Consider the following 8,644-nt stretch of genomic DNA (forward strand, 5'->3'; position numbering starts at 1 on the left):
CATATTATTATTATTATTATTATTTTAAAGTTTGCTATAGAGCATGTGTGCTCACCAGAGAGAGAGGGAAAGTGAGAAAGCAAGCCACCAGGTCCAGGGCTCAAACCAAGGTCAGCCATGTGGGAGTCCAGGACCTCAACCTCCTTGCCATCTGTTGGCCCATGAAGGGACTTTTTAAAATAAAATTTTTCTGTAGGGCACGTGTGCTTGTCTGAGTCAAACACACACACACACACACACACACACACACACACTCATAAACACAGAGGGAGGGAAAGTGAAAAGGCACCTCTTCACCCAAGGGAGATGGCACATGGAAATCCTTCCTCATTCTCCTCTTGGAGTTTTGGAATATGCTAGCACATATGTCTGGAATATTTTTCAAGCTGCCATGTCTAGGACTCTAACCACATAGTTGGTCATGTGGAATCTAGACTGTTTTAACCACCACATCATCTGCTGGCATGAAAGGACTTTAAAATGTTAATGAAAAATGAAACTAAAAGATAAAAATTCAGGGTCAGCACGTGGCATGGAGGTTGAGGCAACCGGATCCCACATGACCAGCTGAGCAGTTTGAGTTCCAGATCTGGAGGCATGAACAACACGCCAGGTTCATGCATTTGCTCAGAATCCCAACAGAGGAATTGAAGAAAAGGGATTGTGGCATGGCCATCCCTCTGGGGGAGGGGGATGATTTCTCACATTTTCTTTCTCTCTGTCTCTCTCTGTCTCTCTCTCCAGTGAGCACATGTGCCCAATAGCAAACTAAGAAAAGATTAAAACAATTATAACCTTTATTTCTCAACATAAGCTCCATCAAGTTCAAGACGCTTTTATAAGCGATTCCAACTATTTAATCCATCCCTAAAGACCTAAGTGTCCTGCAAATTTAACCATGTCAATTAAGTCTCTTTTACATTCCGAACTGAAGAAAAATGGGCGCCCTTTAAATATCTTTTAGGATTAGGAAGCAAAAAGAAGTCAGGAGTCAAATCAGTACTATAAAGTGGATGCCACAGTTTTCCCATCGAAACTCTGGCAAAACTGCCTTCTTTGATGACGTTGTGAATGGGAGAATTGATGTGGTAGAGAAGCGCTTGCTGATGATTCTTTTCCAGGCATTTTTTCCTGCTAAAACTTTGATTAACTTTTTTCGAAACACTCAGATAATAGATATAGTTATTTGGCCCCCCCCAGAATGTCAATAAGCAAAATGCCTTGAGCATCCCAAAAAGCTGTTACAATGACCTTTGCTCTTGATAGGTCCATGTTTGCATGGACTAGATCACTTCCACCTTTCAGTAGCTGTTGATCTGATTGTGCTTTATCTTCAGGTTCTTACCGGTTAAGCCTTGTTTCATCTCCTGTTTTAATTTTTCAAAAAATCAATCAATCAATCAAAATAAAAAGCTTCAAGACCTTAATCTACTTTCTAAAAATTTCCATGAAATGTTAACTCTTATCTGCGGCAGATCTGGGGGTGCAATCAGTTTGACATCCACCAAACAGAAGTTTATTCCACTTTTTTTCAGTCAGAAATATGTAAGCTGAACTAATTGAATGTTGTTTCTGCTTAAATCACTGGTTCTCTTCAATTAGGACATGAACAAAATTAATTTGTTCTTCTCAAATTGATGTGGATGGTCTGTTGCTACAGGTGAGACAGGAGTTAGACAGCACTTACAAGTAGAAAGGGTAAGGGCCCCAAAAGGAAGTCACTATGTTTTCCTTTTAATGAAGTCCCTGTGTTTTTCCTCTCTGATCTGGTTAATATATAGTCTTAATGATATACACTTCTTTTACATGTCTCTAAAAAATTATGTCTCCTTGCTAATAAGGTAGAAGGTAGGGATACTGAGCACACAGGTAGGGTAAAGACCCAAGATGGAGTCATAATGGCTTAATTTTCACACCCAAAAGCTGACTGGATTGGGACTCAAAGCAACTGTAGCTAGGGGTAACAGTTTCTATTTAGTAGCTATTGGGTCATCGGAAAAGCCATGACTCATTTTGCATAGAAAAATACGTCATGACTTTTCTTATGATGTAATATATTCTAACAAGAAGCACAGAGTACTAAAGCCTGCTGACCCCACAATGAATAGAGCGATAAATTACTCAGATTACCATATAACTATTTTCTAAAGCCTACTTCCTCGTCAGAGAGGCAGCCCATTGATGGGACTGCTAGGTAAAAGCCCATCACCTCCAGCTCCTCTTCAGCAAAACATTTGGGACCTCTCTCTGCTTCAGAGCACTGTTCTTCCTTCCCTTTTTTAATAAACTCCACTTTGCTCTCCTCTCTGTGTCTACACCTCTAATTCTTCATGAGCATCAGACAAGAACCAGCATAAGTGTTGGGTCTGATCACCCAGCACGCTGATGTCACAGGCATTATCTTCAACATAACATGCCTTCTTTTTCTTTTTTTTTTTTTGGTCAAAGGGTGTGTGTACTTGCTGGAGAGAGACAGAGAGACTGAAAAAGGGAAAGTGAAAAATCATTCCTGAGGGAGAATGGCCATGCTGTAATCTCTTTTCCATTTGCCTCTTGGGATTTGGGCACTTGTGCACATGTGTCCAGTGTGACTCTCAAGTCAGTAGGTCTGGGACTTGAACTGTGGTTGTACATGTGGGAATCCAGCACCTTAACCACCACACCACCTGATGGTCCTATTGCATGCCTTCTTAAAATAAGTTAACCAGAGCCAGCTCCATGGCCCAGCATTTAAGGGAGACAGAGCCACATGACTGACCATGATTGGAGCCCCAGCTTTAGTGACTTGGAAAACATTCCAGGCACATGTTTGTACCTGCCCAGGATGGAGAAATGGAGAAGGGATTACCACACTCCATTGGCTACTGTTTTCTCTCTGTCTCTCTCTGGTAAGCACACACAACCTTCGGCAAGTAAAACAAGGTAATAAATAAATGAATGAATAAATTATCCATTTTTAAACTGCCAATTTCTGTAGAGCATTATTCCCATAAACTTTTCATAAAGTATCAAGAATTTCACTATTGAAATTCACCCAAGCTTTACCATAAATTTGATGTTTGTTCTTGCATCAATTTTAGCAGAAATCATGTTGCTTTGATAGGGACTCTTTTCTGTCATATCCTTCTCAGAGTATTATAGCTCCTGTTCAGACACGTTATAGCAAGTTAGTGCAAGTTCATATTGGTGGAGAAAAAATTGAAATGCGTGTACAGTTTTTTCATAATATATATTTCCCACGAACTTTTTTTTTAAAGAATGATTTTATTTATTATTTTGTTTATCCATTTACTTATTTATTTTACTTTGAGAGGAGAGGGAGATAGATGGAGAGAGAGAGCGAGAAAGAGTAAGAAAGAGAAAGAGAAAGCAAGCTGCCAGGCCAAGGACTCAAACCTCAGCCAGCCATGTAGGAGTCCAGGGCTTTAACCACCATGTCACCTGCTGATCCCTATTTCCCATGAACTGTTTGAAGACACCCCCCCACACACACACACAAGTCTTTACTACTTCAAGTCTTTTACAGACTGATGTTTTTTAGTCTATTCAGCCTAATCAAATATTCATTATATATTAGGTTGACCCATAGGACATGGCTAATATTTTATCATTTGTTTCATTTATGAGGGAGAGAGAGAAAGGTGAGGGAAGAGAGCATGAAAGAGAGAGGGAGAGAGAGATGTATTTTTGACAGATATTCTAATCCAAATCCTCCTGCTCTAGTATTCCATAGAGCTAGCATCATAGACACATGTAACTGCACCCAGCATTTCAGGTTGGCCTGGGACTTGAACCTACTCTTCCCATGTGGCCTCAGCCTACGGAGTAGCAGCATCTACTAGTGTGCACTACTGTCACTGGGCTTTGATCATTTTTACGTTAAAAAATGGCAAGTCATAAGATTCAACCTCATACTATGAACTCCACACTCTGTGATGGCTGTAAACAAAGTCTGACAATAAAAACCTGCTTCTGAAAGCACAAATGAAGGCTCAGTTAAAGCCTCAGTTCCTGCCCACATCTAGGGAAATTCCACCCATTCATAAATTGGATACTGCAATGCGGTTTGCCAGGGAGTCAATCAAGAAATATTAATCATTGCTTAAAAACAACTTGGCCATAAGGTAACACCAGCTTGTTGAAATGAGCTGTATAAATATCCATTTCCCCTTTTTTGGCAGCAGTATAATAAAGACAAGCTGTCAAAAATTCTTGTCAGTTTCATTAAGATGCACTTTCCCTGGCAGAAAAGAGGTTAGAATGAAGCAAGTAAAGGTGAGTTGAACTGAGGCCCTGAAAGGGCTGGTATAAGAGAAGCAGATGAGATCCAGGAGGAGAGAATGAACAGAAAAGAAAATGGTAAAGAAATGCAATGTCACAGGGAGAGAAAAGGCAAAAAAGAACAATGAAATAAATGACTATTCTAAAGTATTCAGGTGTCTAATTTGACTGTCCCCTCCTCCTCCCACTCCCACCCTCCCCCCCTCCAAAAAAAAATCATTTCAGATTTACAAGAAAACTGTTTAGAACTAAATTGGGCCAGCAGGTGGCGTAGAGGTTAAGGTGCTGGATCCCACATGGCTGACAGCATGGTTTGAGTCCTGGACCTGGCGACTTCAGAATCAGACTGGGCTCATTTGTGCCTGCTCAACATCCTGAGAGGAGAGTGGAGGAGAAGGGGTTGTGGTGTGGTCATCCCTCTGGAAGGTGATTTCTCATTTTCTCTCTCACTCTCACGCTCTGGTGAATGCATGGGCAAAAAAAAAAAAAAAAATCTTACAGAAAAAACTGAAAAACAAACAAAACGAAAATAAATCTAGGTTATAAACTCTTCCATTTTCTTTGAATAAAGAGGCTTTATAATATTTTTAATCACTTACTCAAAAATCACCTGTTTCCATTTTGCACAAACTATTTTTTTATTTTTAAAAATGATTTTATTTAACTTTTTATTTATTGTCATTATTTTCCAATTTGATCAGAGAGAGACAGAAAAAGAGAAAGAAGGAAAGTGAGAAAGCAAGCCACCAGGTTCCGAAACGTAGTAGCCCATGTGAGAGTCCTTCACCTTTAACCACCATGCCACCTGCTGGCCTCTGCACAAACAATTATTAAAACAGAATTTGCTGGGCCAGCAGGTGGTATGGTGGTTGGGGGTACTAGACTTCCTCACAGCCAACAACAGTTTGAGTCCCAGACTTGGTGGCTTGCTTTCTCACTTTCTCTCTTTCTCTCTCTCTCTGTCCCTCTCTGGTCAAATTAAGAGAAAAAGAAAAAGAAAGAAAGAAAGAAAGAAAGAAAGAAAGAAAGAAAGAGAAAGAAAGAAATTTAAATGAATTAATTATTTAAAAAAAACAGAATTGGCTTTATTTAATCTCATATTCATAATGTCTAAACACCCATGCAACTTTCTCATCAGAACTACCATTTCTGATTTTGAAATCCTACAGTAATGGACCATGTGGTTGCTCTGTTTTGTTTTGTTTGTTTGTTTGTTTTTTACCTATAGGGTGTGAGCACTCACCAGAGAAAGACTGAGAGCGAGGGAAAGTGAGAAATCACCTCTTATGGGGAATGGCCACGCCACAGTCCCTTCTCTTTCACCCTCCTCTTGAGATTTGGGGCATGTATGCACATGCACTCTGTATTTCTCAAGCTGCTGGGTCTGTGTCTCAAACCGCTTGGTTGGCCATGTGGAATTCAGCTGCCTTAACCAACATACCACTGATAGGCAAGGAAAAAAAAAAGATTTTTTTTTTCCTCTTTTTTTCTCCATTCTCCTCTGAGGATCTTGGGGACACACGCGCACGAGCCCAGCGTGAGTTTAAGCCACTGGGTCCAGGACTCAAACTGCAGTTGACTATATGGGAGCCCAATGATGTAGCCATTACGCCAACTGCTGGCCCTCCCCAAAAAAGAATTTTTAAAAATGTTATTAACACTCAGAGGAAAACAACCGAACTAAGGCAAGAAATGGTAGCTGCAATTCAATAGTCAGAATCAGAGAAAGATTGGTAAATAGAGCAAACTTTAACAACACCACCAAAAAAGCATTATACCAAGAAATACATATTTTTTTTAGAGACTTTGTTATAGGGCATGTGTGCTCACTAGAAAGACAGAGAAAGACAGACAGAAAGCAAGAAATCCCACAAGAGGGACGGCCACTATGCAATCCCTTCTCCTCCATTCTCTCAGGATTTTGAGCATGCACAGTGTGACTTTCAAGCTGCCAGGTCCAGGACTTGAATCTCAGTAGGCTACATGGGAGTCCAGTGATGCCATCTGCATCCCAATGCATGTATTTCTAATGCTTATATTTTAGAAAATAAAATAGATATTCCTTTTCTTGCCATTAGACTTTGACAGTGGACATGTGGAGGTCACTAATTTGTCACTTTTCCACAGAAATAGGTCTTTAGACTCATCCCTCTTTTTTTTTTTTTTTTTTTTGAGAGATTTTCACTGTAGGGCGCGTGCGCTCGCCAGACAGACAGAGAGAGACATAGAGACAGAAAGCGAGAAATCACCCCCCAGGGGGGATGGTCACGCCGCAATCCCTTCTCCTCCATTCTCCTCTCGGGATCTTGGGCATGCACGCACACACGCCCGGTGAGAGTTTTAAGCCACCGGGTCCGAGACACGAACCGCGGTCAACTACGTGGGAGTCCAGCGACATAGCCATTACGCTAACTGCTGGTTCCCTCACCCCTCATTTTACACATAGATATGCACCTGGTGAATTGCCTTTTCAAAGCAAAGAACATTTTTGGAAAATAATTATCAACTGTTCTAATTTTTTAAAATTTTTATGAATAAGATCTTTTTTTAGAAAGAGGTTTTTTGCTATAGGGTGTATGTGCTCACCAGAGAGACAGATACTAACAATAAAGTGGCATTGCCATGTTATAACATAAATACGGTTTTCAGTTCTCTTTTCCCCCCTTCGCCTGCCTTGTCCACCAGCTTGGGGATTATGTGATTCCCTCTGGGGGGGCAGAGGATGGCCACACTGGAATCCCTTCCCCTCCATTCTCTTCTTGGGATTTTGGGCATACACGTACAGGAATCTGGCATGAGTTTTAAGCTGCCCGGCCCAAGATCCAAACAGCAGTTGACTACGTGGGAGTCCAGTAATGTAACTATAGTGCCATCTGCTGGTCCCCCAAGGTCTTTCTTTATTCTTTCTTTCTCTTAAACAATTTTTATTTGGGTGTGTGTGCTCCCAGCCAAGGAGAATAGTGTTGAGGTGAGGAGAAAAGCGAGAAAGCACCCCCAACAGGGTATGCCCATGCTACAATCTCTTCTCCCCCATTCTCTTGGGGTTTTGGATCCAAAGCGTTTTTAAGCTGCCAGGTTCTGGACTTGAACCACATTGTCGCTACATGGGATCCAGCCATTTTAACTTCTATGCCACCTGCTAGCCCTATAACTACCATTGTTAAAGTAAAGAATGATCATCCTTTAGGGGAGCTTAAATTATACAAAATTTATTTTATTTTTTAACTTTCATGTATTATTTATTTGTTTATTTTAATTCAACCAGAGAGGGACAGAGAGAGGGAGGGAAAGTGAGGAAGCAAGCCACCAGGTCCAGGACTTGAACCGCAGTCAGCCATGTGGGAGTCTAACATCCTTAACTACCACTCAGCTTGGAAAATTCGAATTATACAATTTTTAAAAAAATTATTTTATTTTTTAACTTTCATGTATTATTTATTTGTTTATTTTAATTCAACCAGAGAGGGACAGAGAGAGGGAGGGAAAGTGAGGAAGCAAGCCACCAGGTCCAGGACTTGAACCTCAGTGGGCCGTGTGGGAGTCCAGCGCCCTGAGCTGCCATGCCACATGCCGGCCCCACATTTCTTTTTTTTTTTAGAGAGATTTTTTGCTATGGGTCACGTGTGCTTCCTGGAGAGACAGAGAAAGAGAGACAGGAAGTGAGAAATCACCCTCTGGGGGGATGGCCATACCACAATCCCTTCTCCTCCATTCTCCTCTCGGGGTTTTGGGAATGCATACACATGTGCCCAGCGTGAAGTTGAAGCCACCAGGTCCGAGACTTGAACTGCAGTCGACCGTGTGGAAGTCCAGTGACGTAACCATTACTCCATCTGCTGGTCCTGAAATATACAAATATAAAAAAATTTTCCTTTTTTATTTTATTTACTTATCTATTTATTATTTTATAATTATTTTATTTAATTATTTAGTTGTTATTATTTTAATTCACCAGAAAGAGAGATGGAAATTGAGAAAAGAAGCCACGAGATCTGGGACTCAAACCGTATTTGGCCATGTGGGAGTCTAGTGCCTCAACTACCACACCACCTGCTGGCCCCAAATTATACAAATTCGAAACAGCCTATTATGAAATAATGTGTTTCAATTTATATGAAAAACGTGAAAAAGTATAAATTTCTCCCCCCTCAAAAAATACTTTCAAGAATCACATACTCCCCAAGCTGGCAGACAAGGCAGGCAAAGGGGGGAAAAGAGAACTGAAAACCGTATTTATGTTATAACATGGCAATGCCACTTTATTGTAAGTTTTGAATGAAGTTTCAATTTTGTGAATGGTTTTAGAAACACATCCCTTACATAAAATGTATCCTACCTTGTGCCTGGCACTTTATGCTTATAT

The sequence above is a fragment of the Tupaia chinensis genome, unplaced genomic scaffold, assembly GCF_000334495.1.
Source record: "Tupaia chinensis unplaced genomic scaffold, TupChi_1.0 Scaffold000395_1, whole genome shotgun sequence".
Lineage (NCBI taxonomy): Eukaryota > Metazoa > Chordata > Mammalia > Scandentia > Tupaiidae > Tupaia > Tupaia belangeri.